The following is a 19,736-nucleotide window of genomic DNA, read 5'->3' on the forward strand; positions in this document are numbered from 1 at the left end:
TCTGCCTGCATTATATGCAACATAGAAAAAAATGAAGAAAAAGGAGTATTCACTGTCTTTAAACCAAATTTATCAAACTGACTTGTTTAATCACTTTGATTACATGAACTTAGTTTCTTATGGAAAAAAATGCTGTGAGGGATAGTAATTTTGAGGAGAAATATTTTTTCTTGAAAGGCTAACACATTTAAAATATTAGAAGGCCAGGTATGGTGGCTCATACCTTAACCCCAGCACTTTAGGAGACTGAGGTGGGAGCATCGCTTGAGGCCAGGAGCTGAAGACTAGACTGGGCAGTATAGTGAGATCCCATCTCTAAAAAAATAATAAAAAATAAAATATTAGAAGTTCAGTTTCTGTATTTTCTGGGGATTTTGAGGATATTAAATTCATATAAGCACTTATCAGCCATTCAGGACAAAGTTCCTTTGCTGTAAGAAACTTTGTAATCTAATTTATCAATACATTGTTGATGTAAGAAAAGATTTCAGACACCAGGAGAGGTGAAGGCTTTTCTCGCTGGAGGCTCCCAGACCCGCTGAGTGCGTGTGGCTTGTGTGATGCGTCCTCAGCCACGGGCCACAGCCAACCCAGAAGCACCACTCATGGGTCCAGATCCTAAAACCTGTTCTCTTTTCCAGGGGGCGCAACACATCCTTTTGATGGAGTTGAGCTCGCAGGAGGACAGGAGGAAAAGAACAAGCCGGATTTTCTGTCCTCTCTCCGTGGGGAATGGACCCCTCCTGCCCCAGGAGAGACAGATGCCCCAGGGCAGACCGGAAGACCCGGCTGTCAGTCATTGCTGAGAGGACTTGCCCATTGGACAGGGCCAAACCGGAACCAGAACCGTGGAGAATGGACCCCTCCTGCCCCAGGAGAGACAGATGCCCCAGGGCAGACCGGAAGACCCCGCTGTCAGTCATTGCTGAGAGGACTTGCCCATTGGACAGGGCCAAACCGGAACCGGAACCGTGGAGAATGGACCCCTCCTGCCCCAGGAGAGACACATGCCCCAGGGCAGACCGGAAGACCCGGCTGTCAGTCATTGCTGAGAGGACTTGCCCATTGGACAGGGCCAAACCGGAACCAGAACCGTGGAGAATGGACCCCTCCTGCCCCAGGAGAGACAGATGCCCCAGGGCAGACCGGAAGACCCCGCTGTCAGTCATTGCTGAGAGGACTTGCCCATTGGACAGGGCCAAACCGGAACCAGAACCGTGGAGAATGGACCCCTCCTGCCCCAGGAGGATCCCCCCAGGGCAGACCGGAAGACCCCGCTGTCAGTCATTGCTGAGAGGACTTGCCCATTGGACAGGGCCAAACCGGAACCGGAACCGTGGAGAATGGACCCCTCCTGCCCCAGGAGAGGCACATGCCCCAGGGCAGACTGGAAGACCCGGCTGTCAGTCATTGCTGAGAGGACTTGCCCATTGGACAGGGCCAAACCGGAACCAGAACCGTGGAGAATGGACCCCTCCTGCCCCAGGAGGATCCCCCCAGGGCAGACCAGAAGACCCGGCTGTCAGTCATTGCTGAGAGGACTTGCACATTGGACAGGGCCAAACCGGAACCAGAACCGTGGAGAATGGACCCCTCCTGCCCCAGGAGGATCCCCCCAGGGCAGACCGGAAGACCCGGCTGTCAGTCATTGCTGAGAGGACTTGCCCATTGGACAGGGCCAAACCGGAACCAGCACCGCAGCAGACACCACACCAGGAAGGAACGCAGCAGCGCGGGGCGTCAGCGAGGGAAAGGGCTTGTGCCATGTGGGGTCCGCCGTGGGCTGAGACTCAGTGTGTCTGCAGCAGGTTCAGCGACCTCCAGGCTCGTTGGCAGGTGGAGTTCTGTGGCTTTGCTGGGGGAGTCGCAGAGGCATCTTGGCGGGACCCCCAAAACCTTCAAACAAATTTGCAAAAAGATGAAACATAACTTTCTACAAATATAGAGTGAACACGTGTGCTAGATTTAGCGAGCTCGTTAGCGAAGAGCCAGAAGGAGGCTGCAGCTCGTGCCCATGTTCCTCGTCTGAAATATCTTTCTGGTGGGCTGAGCTGCGTCTGAGAGTTTACACAAGAAGTCACACTGACCGTTCCTACAAGGTGGCAGAACATTCCAGAACTCCTTGACCACATTCTCCACATGGGCCTGTGACAGTGAAACAGCTCAAGAACGGACACAACCAGCTCCATTGTTGTTGAAGGGGCCTCTACCCGCTCCTGCGCGTAGGCCAGGATAATTTTAGAGCACTGAGATAAAACACAAAACCAGCAATCATGCAGTTTTTGAAACTAACTCTGGGATTAAAAGGGAAGTATGTAAACAGCTAACTATGTTTTGTTAAGGGTTTATAGAGACGGGGAGGTTTAGCTACCGTCACATGAGAGACCATTACGCACGGACAAAGAAGTTTTGCAAACTTCCCCCAGAGGCTGGTTGGAGCCCAGACAATTGCGATTGTCAGTCCCCTTCTTTCCCTCTCACATAGAAGACAAGCAAGGCAAAGCCCACATAATTCCGAGATGGATCTCTGGGACGTTAGTTTCCACCATCTTCTCAATTTTCTGACTCTCCGAGATAAAGTCTCCTTTCTTGCCCCAACTCCGTGTCTCTCGATGTATTGGCTGCCGTGTGGCCGGCAGAGCAAGTCTGGACTCCGTCACATCCTCCCCATGCACCTGACCTCAGTTAGAAATGAAAGGGTTCCACCGTCCGTCATGGCTGCGCCTGCAGGAACAGCGCGTGGAGGAGCCAGCTGGCTTTGGATCCTGCTCTCTGAAGCCCGCTGCATTCTGAGGGTCCATTTGGAAGAGGATGCAAAGCCTGTGTTGTCTGTGGTGTTGCCCATTTCCAGGGATATGAGGCCATCGTCCAACAGAAGCACACACAGGGAGCCTCTGGCAGTGGGAAAGAGCCACAGTGAAGCCTGCCCTGCTTTTTCACAGAGAAATGTTAAGAACCCAATAAAGATCCTCCAAGTCGAAGTATTTGTGAGACGGGAAGTGCTCTCAAAACCCAGGGCTGAGGTCAGTGGAGCTGCGAGAGAGGGGGCAGGTAGACCCAAGCAACTGGAAAATGGGAAAACGTCACTGTACTAACATAAAAGCCAGCGTGTGGATACGTAGAGAAAAATAAATGTATTTATACATGAAGTAATTTTATCCTCAGAGGCTTTAGCTGAGGCGTTCTGCGGCTGCGGGGAGAAGGGGACTTGTTTCAGATGAACAGTGTCCGTCTCTAAGGGCCACCTGCGCCTCAGCCTCAGCCAGCGCCCAAGGGCACTTTGAGCCCTGGAGAGGTGGCCTCTCAGCCACCCACACGCCCACAGGCAACAGTCACAAACTCGGGACACAAAAGTAAAAAACAAGTGTGGGGCGCGCCGGAGGGAGCCCTGAGGAGGCTGACCCTGGACGGAGCCCACACCTGCGGGAAGGAGTGGCAGGGCCAGCCGCCTGCTTTCTGCTGCTTTTCCCTAGAGGACGGCCTCAGTCCAAGCCAAGCAGAGGCAGCAAGAATCTGGACTAAAAGCCTGCAACTTACTGCCTCGAAGAGCCAAGGAACAGAATTTGGGCAGCTCAGAAATCCAGGAAAGGAGAAAGCCAGAGAAGGGGAGTCCTACCTTCCGTGGTCACCTAAAGCTCCCGACACGAATAATCAGCACAGCCCTTACACTAGTCACCATTGTAATCTTAGGCTTGACTTACGTAGGAGGCCCCAGCTGGGCTGAAAGCAAAGTTGAGCAAAATCATTCAGTCAGCCTCCCGACTGCCATGCCTCACGAGTTTTAAAAATCACGTTGTGAGCCTGAGTCAGTCCTTCAAGGCAGATCCTGAGTGGCTGACTGGTCCTAAATTCAAAACAGAGCCACGGGGCCATTGGCTGGAAAACCCACGTGCTTGTGGAACTTCGGGACTCTCTGCTCCTGTTCCCACGCCACCCGAATCAACAGCTGCCAGGAAATCCCATGTCACCTCCTGGACCTTAACCCACAGACGGTACCTCCCTTGACCAATCATGACTAAACAAGCACTGGCCAATTAAAACTAAGCAAGCGTGCATCCCTCATTTGAATAAGCAGACCAGAGTGGGAACCGGGGGGGAAACCGTCTCTACAAGACAACGCTTCTCCCGGTTTTCTTGGCGCACACCGATGTTTTGTACCAAAGGCTGTGTTTCTCCAGCTGGCAAACTGCTTGCTAGAATGAAGTCTTTTTTTTTTTTTTTTTTAAAGAAAATCCTTTTTTGTAAACTTTTTGACAATATCTACATGGCCTAGCGGCGTATCATGATGTGGTGATGTTATTTATTCCAAAATTATGCTGAGAGAAACTGGTTATTGGCAGAAATTGAGTATACATACACATAGTGAAACGGTGACTGTAGTCAGACAAATTAACATATCCATCATCTTACATAGTTACTCATTTTTTGTGTGGCAAGAACACCTAAAATCTACTTTTTCAGCGAAAATTCCCAATACAGTGAGGTCTTATTCCTCTAGCCTTCGTGCTGCCCTCCGGACTGGCCTCCTCCTTACCTGCTTTGTCTCCCATTTCTTCCCCAGCCCTGGGAACCACCGTGTTGTTCTCTATCTCTGTGCATTCAACTGTGAGGAGACAGAGGCCACAAGAGGCTGAGTGACCTGCGGGGTTGCTGGGTGAAGACGCCGGGATTTGGACTCAGGCCCTGACAGGTTCCTGGGCCCTAGGAGATGGGATTTTGTCCTAAGCACGGATGTTGAAAGACAGTTTCTACATCTATATTAGGTGTGTAAACTATATCTTATCAAAATACAAGGGCTCTGAGAAAATGAGTCAGGGGTTTGGGCTTTAGCAGGCGTGTTTGGTGCATCCCTGCTGAGGTGGGAGCGCGTCTCTGCTCAGTGAAGGCACAATCCTCACTCCGGCGAAAGCGGAGCCTGTGTAAGCGACGCCTGAACGCTGTGAGTGGATTGAAAGGTGTCATTGTGGAACTGAAAGGGTTACTGTAGCTCAGCGATATTTGCGGCCGGACTTGGGAAACAAATGACCAGCATGAGAAACCATTTCAGGACTCCACGAGGAGCGTGAGGAAGGGGCCAGCCGGCCGCTAGTCTGTGTGAGGTGGGCACAGGCAGGCCTCACAGATGCTCACCTGTGGCCAGTGGCTGGGACACGTGTTCCTCTGTGCTGTGAGGTCAGCAGCGCAGTCTCCACACTAGCGACTGGATCACTTAGCACAATGTGTAGATTTTTTTTTGACTAGGCCATATTTATAGTGGCTTTAAAAAATCATGTACACATCTTATACCTTTAATATAAAGGCTTCACATACATATTTAATACCTGTGTTTATTATTTAGTGTGTGGTTATATTTTCTCTACAGCAGACATCCGTATGTTCCTATTCCTAGCAGATCTGCAGGGCTCGCGTCTTCATGCTGCGTCGGTCGTCTGTCACGCACGCGGCTCTCACCTTTTGTGTTGACGGACAAACTCGATCTGTACCATCGTTGAAGGGCAGGCCATTTTGTTTGTGTGGTTGCATGTTCTCCTGGAGTTCTAAATTTCTTGTAAAGAATATGATGTTTAAATTTTTGTTATTATTATTCTATTTTGACAGAGTCTCGCTCTGTTGCCGAGGCTGGAGTACAGTGGTACAATCACTGTTTACCGTAGCCTCGACCTCCCAGGCTCACCCAGTCCTCCCACCTCAGCCTGTAGAATAGGTGGGACCACAGGCGTGCCACTCCATGCCTGGCTAATTCTTTTATAGTTTGTAGAGACGGGATCTCCCTGTGTTGCCCAGGCTGGTCTCAAACTCCTGGGTACAAGTGATTGAGCCTTCCAAAGTGCTGGGATTACAGGCATGAGCCACCATACCTGGATGGCATTTTAAATTTTATCATCCTTTAAAAAGTTTCTTCCTAAATGAATTCAATTTGAAGTAGGACTAAGATAATTGAGTGTACATGAGCTATTTTCTGTGTTCTCCTTTGTTTAGAGTTTCGCAATTATCTCCCTGATTGGAATACATAAATAATACTGACCTTATTATCACATTGTAATTCTTTGGCTTTCATTGTTAATTGCATTTGTCAGTGTCTTCAGTATATGAGACTATTGATCAAGCCATATAGGACGTATAAATATGACTAAAGCTTCCAGTGGTTTGTGAATGTTATGGACAGAGATTTGTTTCCAGGTTGAGATTATCTGTTGTCTGTCCCTGCAACCATGGGGTTGATTTGAATAGAAAGAACTTAGCCAGGGGCCCAGGGTGGGTGCCCCACTGTGAGGGGGCTACAGAGAGCCTGAGTGCCCTGCCCGGCACCTTGCACCTTCTCGGGGGTCCCAGCAGGCCCTCACCCCCCAGAGGCACATCTTCCATTCGGTTCTCATATCAGGCCTATTTCCAAAAAATTTTCTGAGACACTTTGTAGTATTAAGACATAGAGGCAAAAGGGCTCTCGGACAAAAATAGTCCAGAGACTTTTTGGAAAAAAGAAACGTAATTATTCCAGCTCCCTGGCGTGTGGTCATTACTGCTTTTCTGGAGGTGGGGGAGTGGTTATTTGTTTGTTTGACAGCTTCATTAAGATGTAATTGATACACAGTCAGCCTTTGCACAACACAGGTTTGAACCGCCAGGTCCAACTGACATGCGGATTTTCGCTGGCCTCTGCCACCTCTGAGACAGCAAGACCAACCCTCCTCTTCCTTCTTCTCCTCCTCAGCCCACTCAGTGTGAAGACGAAGAGGATGGTCCACTTCCATTTAATGAATAGTAAATATATTTTCTCTTCCTTATGATTTTCGAATAACATCTTATTTTCTCTAGCTCACTTTATTGTGAGAATATACCATATAATCTATACAGAATGTTCATTGACTCTTTATGTTACAGGTAAGTCTCCTGGGTAATGCCATTGACTGTTTATGTTACAGGTAAGTCTCCTGGGTAACAGTCAGCTATGAGTAGTTACATTTTGGAGGAGTCAAAAGTTATACTCAGATTTTTGACCACGTGGGAGGTTGACATCCCTAACCCCCACATTGTTCAAGGTTCAAGTGAACAATTAACTGCACATATGTAAGGCATGCAATTTGACGAATTCTGACATTTATATACACTAGTGAAACCATCACCACAATCATAACGGACACAAACCACAATTCCTCATGGCCATTACTACCGGATCACTCTTGCAGGAATACAGACAAGAAAATGATCAAAGCCAAGCTGCAGTGAGTTTCTATTTCATACCCACCAGAATGGCTGCAATAAAAAAAAAAGCCAGGTAATAACAAGTGTTGGTGAGGATGTGGGGAAATCAGAGCGCTTGTACACTGCCGATTGGAATGAAAATGGTGCAACCGACTTGGAAAACCGTCTAGCGGCTTCTCCAAAAGCTACCGGTGGAGTTACCGTATGACCCAGCAATTTCTTTTCTGGAGAACTGAAAACATATGTCCACATAGAAACTCATACTCAAATGTTCACAGTGGCATTATTCATGATCGCCAAAAAGTAGAACAACCCAAGTGTCCATCAGCTGGTGGCTGGGTAAACAAAGTGCAGTGCCTCCATATTGCGGCATATTCAGCCACGGGCAGGAATGAAGGGCTGCCACGCACTGCCACACGCACGGACCTCGAGAGCCTCGTGCTTGAGTCAATAAGCCAAAGGCCACGTGTTATGTGACCCCACTTCTGTGAAATGTCCGCAATAGACAAATCCAGAGAGAGTAAATTCGAGGTTGCCTAGGGCAGGGATTGGGGAGGGTGGTGAGTAGGGGAGGTAGGTAAAGGGCACAGAATTTCTTTCTGGGGTGAGGTGACATATTCTAAACCTGAGTGTGGTGCTGGTTGCACAGCTGCGTGACACAGTAGAAGCAGTGGAATTACATGCTTTAAATGTGTGAATTGTGTGGCCTGTGAATTATAGCTCGATCAAGCTGTTCTTTACAGAAGTGCTGATGACCGGTAACACCACCGAGTCTCCACGGTTGCTCTGCGGAGCCCTCTGTGCCCCATCCCATTTAGGGGCCCTAGATAGACGCTGCTGTTTCTGCATGAGGAAGCTTAGTGAGGTTCAGGAGCTTGTCCAACATCCCTCCACTTAGCCAGTAAGGGGCAGAATCTGGTGATTAAAAAAACACACAAAAAAATCTCTAGCTTTCTTATGGTGTAATTGACATATAATAAACTGCACCAGTTTTTTTTTTTTTTCCAGATGGAGTCTAGCTCTGTCGCCCAGGCTGGAGTGCAGTGGCACGATCTCAGCTCACTGCCACCTCCACCTCCCGGGTTCAAGCAGTTCTCTTGCCTCAGCCTCCCGAGTAGGTGGGATTACAGGCACCTGCCACCACGCCCAGCTAATTTTTGTATTTTTAGTAGAGACGGGGTTTCACTGTGTTGACCAGGCTGGTCTCAAACTCCTGACCTCGTGATACACCCGCCTCTGCCTCTCAAAGTGCTGGGATTGCAGGCGTGAGCCACCGCGCCCGGCCACACTGCCCTGATTTAAAGAGCACAATTGCCTAAGCTTGGGCACGGGTGTACCCCTGTGAAAGCATCACCATCATCAAGACAGTGAACATGTTGCGAAAGGGACCCCAGTTCACTCTGCCAAAAGGAAAAATAACAAGCTGAAAGCTGAGTCCTGCAAGAAGCTGCCTTTCCTCCTATTCCTGAGCAGGTAGCTGCAGAAAACAGGTTCAACATCTCCGCAGGGAGCTACTGTGTTCACCGTCTCTTATGTGAAGCGCGGGTCTACTTAGAAGGAGACCAACGCATGATTGACTGTTGCCCTACCTGTTCCTTTTCTCTTGCAACACGTGGATTACCACACCCCTCCTCTTTCCCCTCCGGCCCACTTTTCCCCTTTAAATATTAAAGCTTCAAAATCATCTTTGGGAAAAGGCACAGACCAGCTGTTTCTGGGATTCTGTCTTTTCTTTTTCCGGGCATGTCCTTAACCTTGGCAAAATAAACTTGTAAATTGATTGAGACCTGTTTCAGATACTTTTTGGTTTACAATCCCTCCTGCCCAGTCCTAATCTCCAGCATCTCCCTGCCCCTACCCTGTCCCCAAACAACTGGTGGTCTGTTTTCTCTCATTGGAGATTCGTTGGCCTTTTTATATAAATGAAACATATGGTGTATTTCTTTTTTGTCTGGTTTTTAAAATTCCATGCTGTTGTTTTGGAATTCTTCCAGGCTGTATGCAATACGCATATCAATAAGTCATTCTTTTTGATGGCCAAGTAGTATTCCACTGTACTGATTACACCACAGTTTCTGTATTCATCTGTTGATGAGCATTTGGGTTGCCTACAGTTTGGGACTCTTACAAATATAGCTGCTATGAACAACTGTGTACAAGTCTATGTGGATAAGCAGTTGTCTCCTCTTATCCATGGGGGATGCCTTCCAGGATGCCCCCGACAGTGGGTGACCAAAGCCTCCAGTAGTGCTAAAGCTGACTGCCGTGCATCGGGACACGTCTCCACTCAGGACTTCCATTCACAAACTGAATGCTTTTTCCATCTTAGCTAAGCACTCGCTATACACTGTGGCAGTAACTTTTGCCATTTGAGGAGCAAAACTCAAATGAATTTCTTTTTCCTTCTTCACAGTTTCACACATAGACGCTTTGTTCTTGCTGTAGAGCTCAGCAACCTCAGCGTGTGATTTTTTTTCTTTCCTTATTGAGTCAAAAACACTCACCTTTTCATTTGAAGGAAGCAGTTGATGTCTTCTCTTTGGCGTATCCCAATTGCCAGCACCAGTCCCCTTGCACTCTGGGGCCGCTCTGGAGTAAAACAAGGGTGGCTTGAGCACAAGCACTGTGGTACCGTGACGCACGTCAATCTGATCCCGAGACAGCTCCTCAGAGGCGATGACGGTGCGGACGTGCTGGAGAAAGGGAGGATTCACGCCCCGCCGGGGACCGAGCGGAACAGGGCAGGCTGAGTGACGCTACTCAGAAAAACGTGGAATTTAAGACATGAATTGTTTATTTCTGGAATTTTCCATGTAACATTTTCAGACCACAAGTGACTGTGGGTAACTGAAAGTGCAGAATAAGGGGTGGCTGCCGTGTGTTTCCTTTCTCCTGGGTAAATACCTGGGGCTGGAGCGGCGAGGTCATAAGATGGGTCTATCAGAACTTCTTAAGAATGGCCAGGCTGGCTTCCAGAGTGGCTATTCCTTGTTGTAGCCCCCATAGCCAGCGGTGAGAACACAGCTAGCGTTTGGAGTTCAGCTGCCCAGATCCGAAGACCAGGAGGGCTACGGTCACGCGTGTGGTGGGGCTGATATGCCACTGGCGTGCGGCCCCCACAGCCCCTGCAGCTGCTCCCCTGGGCCCGCCTCCACTAGAAGCAAACAGGCCTGACCGTTGAAGGGGATGCTCCCCCTTTCTCAGGTGCGTTTCTCACGGCTTCCGTGGGAGCTGTTGCTTGTCTGTCACCGTCTACCAGAAAGTTATAAAACAAATGAACCAGCCGCAAATGAAAATGAAATTAGGAGTTCGCTTTTAGTAGAATAATTTGTTATTTTCCATTAACTTAGGCTTATGATTAGGACTTTATATTTCCACCTATAATGTGTTGATCTTTAAAGGTGTCCCACACCGAGCTCCTTGATTTCCCGTCGGAGCCTAGAGGGGGACACAGGAAATCCCCGGCAGCTTCTGGGACAGGGAGTGAGCCGGGGACGAGGAGATTGCCGCTCTGCTCTTGTGGTCCTGGAACAGTGACCACAGGCCTGTAGGTGCTTGAAATAAAGAGACAAATACGGCCGGGCACAGTGGCTCATGCCTGTAATCTCAGCACTTTGGGAGGCCGAGGCGAGTGGATTACCTGAGGTCAGGAGTTCGAGACTGGCCTGGTCAACATGATGAAACCCCGTCTCTACAGAAAATACAAAAATTAACCAGCTGTGGTGGCGGCGCCTGTAATCCCAGCTACTCGGGAGCCTGAGGCAGGAGAATGGCTTAAACCTGGGAGGCAGAGGTTGCAGTGAGCTGAGAATCAGCCACTTCACTCCAGCCTGGGCAACAGAGCGAGAGACTCCGTTTCAAAAAAAAAAAAGAGACAAATACAACTTCTGTTGTCATCCTTTATTGGGGAAGCAGATGGTAAAAAATAAAAATGAATAGAGGTAGGCACACATGAAATTAGTTGCTGTGTAGAAGGAATAGGAAAGACAGATGAAAATTGGAGGAATCAGACAGGGTGCTATTATAATTAGGGTGACCATGTAATTTATCTTTTGAACTAGGATAATTTTTTAAAAACTTTTAATTTTGAGATAATTGTAGATTCACACACTGTTGCAAGAATTAACACAGACAGAATTCCATATGCCCTCACCCACTTTCCCCAGCAGAAGAATTTAGCATAACTCGTCCACTACCACAGCCAGATAACGCATTGATGCACTCCCAGCCCCGCTCAGAACTTACCAGTTTCACATCAAACCGTGATGACTTTGTGACAGATGTGGACAGTGACTGCCCACGGTCTCCCGTGCTTTTTCTAGGAACCTACAGAACCTGTTCAGGGAGATAGAAAGAAAAACGGGACACAAGACAGTTCTTGCCGTGAGGACTTTCTGTCTACTGGAGGCACACCTCAGAATTCAGACAATTCTATGCAAAGTGGAATGCGTGAAGTGAATGACAGAGTACTAGCATGCAGACAGCATTAACCTCCACCTGAGAGGCCGGGGACAGTGTCATGTTGGACAAGACAGCCGAGTTCGTCCTTGGCCCCTGGGTGGCTGCCTCTTGCCGTTCCTGGCATAGGTTAGTGGCTAGGAGCCAAACTGTCTGGGCTGACATCTTGCCTCTCTCCTCACTGCCTGTGTAACTGTGGGCAGGGCGCTTGACCTCGAGCCTCCATTTCTCTTCTGTAAGAATGAAGGAGTAACAGCGTCTAGCTTGTGGAGGGTGGGGAGGGCTGCCCGAAACACACATACAGAGAGTTCAGAACGCATGCGGCCTTGAGGGCATGTGGATAAATGGCTACTTTGCTATCACCCACAGGTAGAAGATGCTTCATATGCATTCACTGACTGGGTATGAAAGTGGAGAACCCAGCTAGCCATCCGGTGGGAGCGAATGGAATATTTAACTTGGGGCCGAGTTGGGCCTACACAGAAGACAGGTTGCGTGCGTCGTGTGGAGCTGGGGAGGAAGGCTGTGGCTGGAGATGCAATTCTGCAGGGTTACGGGCGAGGATGGGACAGTGTGAACCTCGGGGGTTCAGGTGGCCAAGTCAAGTCAGGTGAGAAGAGAATGCAGGACGGGGCGACAGGCTCTGCTCTTCTGGGAGTTAAGAAGGTCCAGCAAGGGCTGATACTGTCCAGGTGGGTTCTCTGGGAAGCGGCTCTGAAACAGGCTGGTGCTCAGCAAGGGGAAGAGCACTGTGGGCCGGGGACGCTGGGCCACCTGCCATCTCCACGGTGGCCTCCGCCCATCCCTGCAGAGTGCCGTGGTGTGGATGGCCTTCAGAACTGTCCTGGCCATGGTGAGGGGGCCTGGCCCTCACACGGCCAAGACAACAGATGGTTGGATGGGGGCTGTCCCTGGAAGGAGGGGTGATGGGGGAGTGAGGTCCTCTCTCCGGAGGGCAAGGCTGGTGTGCACTGAATATCTTTCACATGGGAATGTGGCTGACTGCTGTGGGGTCTCCAGGAGGGGTGAAGGCAGGAGAAGGGCCTGGCAGTGAGGAGCATGAGGGTCTAGGAGCAATTGGCCATGGGGTTTAGGGATCTAAGCCTTTGGTGGTGCCCGGGAGACTGGGAGCACGCGAGGACATTTCCTTGTCAGTACACGAGGTGAGGAGGTGGAGGCAGAACCGTGAAGGGCCTGCGGCAAGGAGCCACGTGGCCCAAGGAGGCCTGGCTGGTGGAGTAGGAATTGGTGGGAGGGTTTGCTGGGACCGGCACACAGGGCTGCGCTGCCCTCACTGCGGGGTGAGGCTTTTGCCCTGAGGCTTCTCTGTGCGGCCGGAAGGTGCACCCAGGCCTTCGCTTCCTGGAGCTGCCACCTCTCCTGCAGCTTAGGTGTCCGGGCTCCGTGCCGTGCTGGCGAGATCCTTGGCATTGGGAACATAGTCTGTGCTGGGGCTGGATTCTGAGCAGCAGGGACTGGGCCTAATCGGCTTCCCTGTTGCTTTCCAGAGCCCTCAAGGGCAGGGTGTGAGGCATCCAGGAAAAGAGAAGGCAGTTCCACCGACTGGAGACCCTGCACCGCTACAACGGAGAGCCAAGGGGGCCTTCAGGACTCAAACAGGGAGGCAAACGTGGATCCCTTAACTGCTCGCTGGAGAACCCAGAGGCTTCGCTCACAGCAGAGAAGCCTGTATGTAGCTGGGCTGAGCTTTGGCGCCACAGTCCGGTGTCTGAAGCCTGGAGCGGCCTGAGGGCGCTTCTGATCTCCTCACAGGCCTCAGTTTCCTCTTCAGTGAAACCAGCGTGGATAAGAATGGTGCCACCTGCAGAGATGTTGGGCTCAGAGATGAGCAAGATCATGGAAGCAGAGCATTAGCCCCTAGGCTGTTGGGTGCGTGTTTGCTGCTGTTACAACGGTTGCAGGTGGGTGAACCCATTTGCGTAAAGTCCAGCTGGAATTGAGCAACTCTGTTTTGGTCATGATCAGCAATCCTGTTCCAAAACACATAGCTCCCGCCTGGGCACCTCCCCTGCCTTCCTCTGGCAATGAGGGCTGCCAAGGTCGGGGCTTCAGAAGGTGGCAGGGGGAATCAGCAGAGCCTCCACTGCCATCAGCCAGCACTGCCCCACATCCAGACGACACAAACAGTGGCAAGGCCTCCGGGCTGGGTCAGCTGCCCTTGCTGTGGGCTCTGGGGGCGGCCACAGCCACTCTACCGTAGCCACATGCAGGCGTCCTCTGGCTGTGGAGCAGCCGCTGGCCCATGGCCGAGCGTGCACTCAGCTGTGTCTCAGGGGACAGCCTGGCCAGGTGGAGTCCAGGCCAGTGGAGGAGACAGGCCTCTGTCACCCAGCCCAGGCCCAGGGAGAGTAAGGCGTGGACAGGTGGCTGGCAGCTCCTACAGCAGGCGGCTGGGATGGTCCCCCGATGCGCAGGGGTAGTCTCCCTGAGGTCAGTTCTAAGCCACACATTCCCAAAAACACGGCTGAAGGAACCCGTCTGGGAGGCGGAGGCTCTCACCTAATACCTAGGGGTCCTGGGCCCACCCATCCCGTCTGTGCCTGGCATTGTCACAGGAAGCTGCTACTTGGAAGCTGCTACTCCCTGACTTGTCTCCCTTTGCCCTGGTGGCTCCTTTACAGCTGGGTCGTCTTTATTTTTGTATCTACAGGGCCTGGCACAGGTAGGGGTTAGTAAGTCCACCTGGCTGCCCACCAGCGCCTCGGGCTGGCCCAGGACAATCGCATCCCGCTGAGACCCTCCCGCCAGCTCTGGGGCCCAGAGGCTCAGCAAGTGGGGCTTCAGGCTCTGCCCAGGGCTAGGGTCGGGTTCAGGATGCAAAGACCTGTCCTCAGGAAGCCCGAGACTTACAGGAAGGTGCGAGGTGAAAACACCTTCGGTTTCCACAGGGCCTTCGTCCCGAAGATCGCCCTCGAATCAACTCTTCAACTTTCAGCACCCAGGGGTGCTGCCAGATCGGTCATTCTCGCCTCACTGCAGGCCGAGGGCCCAGAGCTGCTGGACCGTGGGTGAGATGCGAGCAGCCCGGAAGTCACACCCCTCTCCCCTCCCCGGCACCCCCCGACGGTGACACAGTGCCCCGCGTGCCCCGGAAACCTGCTGGATCTTTTCACGTGCCTGAAAGGCTCACCTCGCTCCCAGGGAAAAATTGTGAGCCAGGTACACTCTGGCAGGGAGAAAACAAATCCTTCTGAACTTTGGTGCCCTTGTTTGTTGATCACAACTGTCATGCATGCTGTGGGTTTAAGCAATCCCACTGTAAAAAACCCATTGCATATTTACTGATGGGTGTGGGAGGCACTGTGCAGGGAGGCCTGGCTCCTGGAGGCTGGCTGTGGAATTACTGTGGAAGGAACTGGAGTTAATAGTTCTTACCTGTGACTTTTAAACAAAGGCCGTCAGAGAAAGGGAAGAAAGAGATTTCATGGAATAAAGGAGCAATATTATTTTCCAAGTCATGCTGTGAGCTAAGAAAATTCTGTTTTCTATAACGTAACTCTTCATGACATGCAGCTGTAAGGATGACATGCCAAATATAAACACCGTGATAAAAATGAGATATTCCTCCACATGCATGCGTTACATTTTGTGAATTTTACAGTATGTGTTTTCTTCTTTGTATTTATAGTTCTTCAATAATTATTACCTCACTAAAGGATGTGAATTACATAAAAGTTGGAACCTGATTTCTAATTTTTTTCAGCTTACTTCTTGTATTTAGGAGAAATGTTTTTGTGTTTTGCCACTGAGGCGTCCTCCAGAAATGAGCTGCCCTGCTCGCTCCCCAGAGGAGACTGCGACCCGCCCGGCCAGATCACCAGCTGCTGTGGTCCCGCCCGGCCAGATCACCGGCTACTGTGGTCCCGCCCAGCCAGATCACCGGACTACCTCCCGCCCAGCCAGATCACCGGCTGCTGTGGTCCCGCCCGGCCAGATCACCGGACTGCTTCCCACCCGGCCAGATCACGGGCTGCTGTGGTCCCTTTGTGCAAGCGCCCTGGGCCCAGAGCCCAGCAGGGGTCCGAGAAGCTGTGCAGCCATAGACCAGGCCTGGAAGGCAAAGAGCCAGGAAAATGTTTCAGGCTCATTTTGGTTTCAAAATTAAGTTTTGAGATTCTTTTAACTATCAGACATTTCGCCTAAATTTCAGGTTAACAATGTTTTAGGACTCGGTTCTAAAGCCACACAGGTACAAATACCAAGCAACTCAGGCACATGGTTGCTCATCGTGGCCTCATTTGTAGACGCAAAAGCTGTTTGTGAGCAGGGGTCTGGCTGGGTGAACCACAGTCCACCCACAGTGGGGCTGAGGCCCCGAGGAGGGCCAGGCACTACCGTGCAAGGATGAAAAGGGAGAGCTCAAAATGTGGCTAAGTGGGAATCAAGATGCAGAGGTGTGTGTATTCGATGCTCACTTTTGCTAAGAAAGGTAGAGAAACATGAGTATGTTCTAGCAACTTGCTTGTATTCATAAAAACGAACATTGGAGGATAAACCAAAATCTGCCCGGAAGGGAAGGGACAGAGTGAAGAGGACAAGGATGTGAGATGGAGGCTTCTTTCAATAGAGCGTGCAAAGGGATTTTGACTTTGGGGTCAGGTAAGTACCATATTTTTTTAAAAAATACTAAAAGCAATAACAATTCTTAAACATTAAAAAGAAACTGAAATGAATGAACCTGTATGGTTGTTGACATATGTACCCAGAGAAAATGGCTATTTTTTTTTTTTTTTGAGACAGACTCTCGCTCTGTCGCCCAGGCTGGAGTGCAGTGGCCAGATCTCAGCTCACTGCAAGCTCCGCCTCCCAGGTTTACGCCATTCTCCTGCCTCAGCCTCCCGAGTAGCTGGGACTACAGGCGCCCGCCACCTCTCCCGGCTAGTGTTTTGTATTTTTTAGTAGAGACGGGGTTTCACCGTGTTAGCCAGGATGGTCTCGATCTCCTGACCTCGTGATCCGCCCGTCTCGGCCTCCCAAAGTGCTGGGATTACAGGCTTGAGCCACCGCGCCCGGCCGAAAATGGCTATTTTAAGAGACTTTAAAACACAGTATTTACACCACCCATCCTTAATGGAAACTCCTCTGGACAGCAGCAGACCTGCAAAGAGACAGAGCTTTAACCTCATTCAGTAGTCTTGTCATTCATAGGAACATGGGATTGCTAACTGCTAAACCATTGCGTATATAATAGATAAACCATTTTAGATATAAAACATATAATATAAATGCATGGGTGGCCGGGCATGGTGGCTCAATCCCAGCACTTTGGGAGGCTGAGGTGGGAGGATCGTGAGGTCAGGAGATCGAGACCATCCTGGCTAACACGGTGAAACCCCGTCTCTACTAAAAATACAAGAAAATTAGCCGGGCGAGGTGGCGGCGCCTGTAGTTCCAGCTACTCTGGAGGCTGAGGCAGGAGAATGGCGTGAACCCGGGAGGCAGAGCTTGCAGTGAGCTGAGATTGCGCCGCTGCACTCCAGCCTGGGCGACAGAGCAAGACTCTGTCTCAAAAAAATAAATAAATAAATAAATAAAGCATGGTATGTATTTTATATGTGTATTAAATGTATTCACAATTTTTACATATATATCTTGATAAAGCAAATAAATTAGGTTACAGTTGTTATCAAACAAGAGTTTTGGAAGATAAAATATTATGATGCAAAGGTGAAATCCAAGTATTAGGTAAAGTCCCTTTGAAGTTAAATTTAAATCAGAAGTATTAGCTTCACTCGTGATTTTGAAAAATTCATATTTCCAGCTCTGTCCACTAAAAATATCTGCAAGGAAATGTAATGGGCCCCCTTGAAAAAAAAAAATATATATATATATACAGGCGTAGATACAGCTGCTGTGTATCCATGATTTGGATAATTATTTCAATGTTAATCTTGTTATATTAAACAATGTAATTAAGAAAATAAGGCCGGGCGCGGTGGCTCACGCCTGTAATCCCAGCACTTTGGGAGGCCGAGGCGGGCGGATCACAAGGTCAGGAGATCGAGACCACAGTGAAACCCCGTCTCTACTAAAAATACAAAAAATTAGCCGGGCGCGGTTGTGGGCGCCTGTAGTCCCAGCTACTCGGGAGGCTGAGGCAGGAGAATGGCGTGAACCCGGGAGGCGGAGCTTGCAGTGAGCCGAGATCGCGCCACTGCACTCCAGCCTGGGCGACAGAGCGAGACTCCGTCTCAAAAAAAAAAAAAAAAAAAAAAAAAAAAAAAGAAAATAAAAACCTGAAGCTTATATTCAAGTTATGATGTCATGTCTATAATATACAAATTGAATTGAATATCCGTAATTATTGTAGATTAGTCAATATGAATAATTCAATCCTCAACATGCATTGTGTTTTATTGTTCATAATGATTAATTTAATTAATTATCAAATTTCAATGTTGTTTTGGTTGCATGGGTGAAGACTTTTATAACAATACTCTGTATTGCATCTATAGAAGAGTGCAAGTCAATTATTTAAATAATCTCTTCAGGCCGGGCGCGGTGGCTCAAGCCTGTAATCCCAGCACTTTGGGAGGCCGAGACGGGTGGATCACGAGGTCAGGAGATCGAGACCATCCTGGCTAACACGGTGAAACCCCGTCTCTACTAAAAAATACAAAAAACTAGCCGGGCGAGGTGGCGGGCGCCTGTAGTCCCAGCTACTCGGGAGGCTGAGGCAGGAGAATGGCGTAAACCCGGGAGGGGGAGCTTGCAGTGAGCTGAGATCCGGCCACTGCACTCCAGCCTGGGCGACAGAGCGAGACTCTGTCTCAAAACAAACAAACAAACAAAAAGAAAAACACATAAATAATCTCTTCACTGGGAATGATTTAATATATGCAGGTAAGCATGTACACATGTATTTTCCTAGGAAGAGTGATTAGAAATCTTGCTGATTCTAGAAATTTTGTAGTCTGCTCAGAGAAAGTAATTTATTAACTTCAGTAGAAAATATGCAGCGGTAATTTCTTCCTCTTTGTCTTCTTTTCTTGTTTTGAGATGGAATCTCGCTCTGTCGCCAGGCTGGAGTGCAGTGGCGCAATCTCGGCTCACGGCAACCTCCGCCTCCTGGGTTCAAGTGGTTCTTCTGCCTCAACCTCCTGAGTAGCTGGGACTACAGGCGCCCACCACCGCGCCTAGCTAATTTTTGTATTTTTAGTAGAGACGGGGTTTCACCATGTTGGTCAGAATAGTCTTGATCTCTTGACCTCGTGGTCCACCCACTTCGGCCTCCCAAAGTGCTGGGATTACAGGCATGAGCCACTGCACCCAGCCCAGCAATTTCTAATTTTAGATAAAATAAAACCAGAAAGTAGACCTTATAGTAATGAAAATAAAAAAGAAATCTCAAGATGATAGAGTTGATAAACAGCTAGAAAGGCATTACCTCACAATTTAAAAGTAAATTCTAGATGGATTGAAAATTTTAGTGTAAAAAATAAAACTATAATATTAGAAGAAGTTTTAGGGGAGTATTTCTGTAACTTTGGATGGGAGAGAGGCACCTAAGCAGGAAAGGAAACCAAGAAGAAGGAAAAGACAGGCATTTAAAAATATTTTTTTGGTAAAATATGCATAACACAAATTTTTCGATTTCTAACCATGTTTAAGTGTACAGTTCAGTGGCGGTAAGTACCATCGCACAGCTGTGCAACCATCACCACTGTCCACCTCCGTAACATTCCCATATTCTCAACACACAACATGTATATACTGCACAGCAAAAGATGTCATAAGGAAAGGCAAGCGATCGTATGTTGAGTAAAAACTTTAGCAACACTTGATATTTCTGGCACACAAAGCTCTCCTATTATTTGGTAAAAGACATTCCAAAAGAAAAACGGATAAAATAACATGAATAGACATTTCATATACACCGAAATCTAGATGACTAATAGACATCTGAAAATTGGTTGATGAAATGCAAATTAAAGCAATAATAAAATACCATTTTAACCCATCAAATTGACAAAAATTAAAATGAGTCTTCATCCTTACATTGCTGGTATGAATAAATTGCTGAAAATTGATGTGGGGAATACAAATTAAAGCAA

At 49.1% G+C, this 19,736-nt stretch overlaps 1 long non-coding RNA gene across 9 annotated transcripts in view; it reads left to right on the plus strand.

The window, feature by feature from the left end:
- The window catches only part of LOC139360086 (uncharacterized), a 48,335-nt gene extending 31,922 nt beyond the window's left edge, over positions 1–16,413 (plus strand). For 4 of the 9 annotated variants that reach the window (XR_011617177.1, XR_011617175.1, XR_011617182.1 and 1 more), the window contains 2 exons: positions 642–11,790; positions 12,031–16,412. This is a non-coding gene — a long non-coding RNA (uncharacterized lncRNA). Of the gene's footprint in view, positions 1–641; positions 11,791–12,030 lie in introns of all 9 variants that reach the window. The other 5 variants (XR_011617181.1, XR_011617178.1, XR_011617176.1 and 2 more) reach the window with 5 other exon arrangements.
- The last annotated feature ends 3,323 nt before the right edge of the window (positions 16,414–19,736 follow it).

The sequence above is a fragment of the Macaca nemestrina genome, chromosome 19, assembly GCF_043159975.1.
Source record: "Macaca nemestrina isolate mMacNem1 chromosome 19, mMacNem.hap1, whole genome shotgun sequence".
Classification (NCBI taxonomy): domain Eukaryota; kingdom Metazoa; phylum Chordata; class Mammalia; order Primates; family Cercopithecidae; genus Macaca; species Macaca nemestrina.